The sequence below is a fragment of the Babylonia areolata genome, chromosome 3, assembly GCF_041734735.1.
Source record: "Babylonia areolata isolate BAREFJ2019XMU chromosome 3, ASM4173473v1, whole genome shotgun sequence".
Lineage (NCBI taxonomy): Eukaryota > Metazoa > Mollusca > Gastropoda > Neogastropoda > Buccinidae > Babylonia > Babylonia areolata.
Genome location: NC_134878.1, coordinates 63,211,620 through 63,214,140, shown reverse-complemented (window position 1 = coordinate 63,214,140; position 2,521 = coordinate 63,211,620).

Here is a 2,521-nt window from a genome sequence, read left to right as displayed (position 1 = left end):
ATCCCTTGGAGGCGCAAGCCATTCTGCGCAAAATTGCAAGCGGCGCAAAGTGGGAGAAAGTCTGCTGCGCAAGTTCCGACAGTGACGTCCGTGCACGTTTTGCGCAAATTTGCAAACAGCGCAAAGTGGGGGAAGGAAGAAAGTCTGCGCGAGTCCCCCAACAAGCGTGAGGTGTGTGTGTGTGTGTGTGTGTGTGTGTGTGTGTGTGTGACGTCCGTGCGCGCACACCTTTTTGCGCAAATTTGCTAACAGCGCAGAAGTCTGCGCAAGTTTCGCAACAGCGCAAGGGATGTGACGTCCGCGCACGTTTCTTGCGCAAGGTTTCGAACAGCGCAGAAGTGCACAAGAGCTGGCAAAGTTTTGCAAACAAGAAAGAGGAACAAGCGTGTGTCTGCGCAAAGTTAGGACGAAGGTCTCAAGAGCGCAGAACTGAAATGAAAGAGGCACGGTTTCAGTTTTCTTTCTTTCTTTCTTTCTTTTTGTTCCTGGTTGTCTTGCTTTGTTTGTTTATTTCTCAATGAAAGGATAATTATGTTCACGTTCACTCGGCTCATTTGTGTGTTTGTGTGTGTGTGTGCGTGCGTGTGTGTGTGTGTGTGTGTGTGTGTGTGTGTGTGTGTGTGTGTGTGTGTGTGTGTGTGTGTTTGCGCGCGAGCAGGAATGAATTTTCCTTCACATGGATCAAATGAACCATTCTGAGCACAGAACAGTTCAAGTTTTTTTTTGTGGATTTTTTTTTTCTGTGCATACGCTATTAATGTCCTACCCCCTTTGTTTTTTTTGCACATGGAATAAAGGGGTCTGTTCTGCAGGAGGAAATTACGGAACAACTTTTGCACACGGAATAAAACATAGACCTCTTTGAACATAGAATCAATTACATTTTCCCCATACAGAACAAATAAACCTTTTCAGTGAGCTTTTTTCGGAGTAAACGAACATTTTGGCTTACGAAATAAAAGTGGTTTTTTTTTGTTTTTTTGTTTTTTAAATTTTGTGCACAAAATGAATGACCATTTCTGTGAACGGGATTTTTTTTCGTATTTAAAATAAAAGATTTTTGTTGTTGTTATTTTGCACAGGATATACAATAATTAGCTTATTTTGCCACCGGAAGAAATGAACATTTTTTTGCATACATGAATTAATTGAAGCCTCATGACTCCGGTTTCAAACATGGCACACAGGAAAACAAAACTATAGAGAACGTTTCTAAAGGTGGGGAGGGGGTGTGGGGGCTGGGGGGGCGGGGGGGGGGGGGGGGGGGGGATCCTCGTATCAGTTTCTTAAAGACTAGCTGGATACTTCGACACATTGTATTGTTGATTGTTGCTTCTTTTTTCCCCTTTCTTTCTTTCTTTAATTTATTTATTTATTTGTAACCGCAAATTTCTCTGTGTGAAATTTGGGTTGATTTCCCAGGTGAGAGCGCGTCGCCACAGTCCAGCGCCACTGATTCTTTTTTTTTTTCGTCTTGTCTGCAGGTGTAAGTGTTACTATCACAGTGGATTTTTTTTTCCCCCCCGCAGACTATTGCTAGGGACAATACCTTTGTTGCCGTGGGTTCTTTTACGTACGTTAAGTGCATGCTGCACGCACGAACAAACCCGCGGACACTTCAAGACTTTCAGGCTCTTTGTTGGCTTCCAGTAGAAGAATCTGGTATGTGCAAGGAGTATTAAAATGAGAATTAATCATCAGCTACTCCACATAAAAAAATCACACCCCCCCCCCCCCCCCCAAAAAAAAAAACACAAAAAAACCCACAAAAAAAACACAAGCAAACAAAACAATGGCGGGTATCGCATGTTCTCTCACAAGCCGCAATGCCACCACCCTCACACACACACACACACACACACACACACACACACACACACACACACACACACACACACACACACACACACACACACTCACACACACACACACACACACACAACACACACACACACACACACACACATAACACACACACACACACACACACACACTCACTCACTCACTCATTCACACACACCCCAACTCTCACCCCCACCCTACCCCGCACACTCAGTAACATGCATGCACACATACTTTTCCACATAAAATCCCCCCAAACCACAACAGCTGTGCCACCACAAAGCCCGGTGCATGCATCCTTGTTTATCTAACGCCCAGAGAAAGTGAAAGACAGTGATGAAACAACGATGATAACGATACTAAAAAAAAAAAAAATCCATACACCATCAAAACTACCCATCACGACAACTGATATTATCGTAAAAATAAAGAAGCAGCTGTAATGAAACAAATGGACTCTCTTAAATGATTTCACACGTGAAGATGGTTGCTGGCATTGTTGCAACTCATCATCCACAAACATGTTGTTTTTTTTTTTTTCAGGTGTTGCTCGATCATGAAAACATGAATACTGTCCATCACATTGCATTCTTTACACGCTTTTTACCCTTTCGTGAGCTTTCACTCCCACGTTCAATCGTATGCACGACTGGGATTTCACGTGTATGATCGTTTTTAT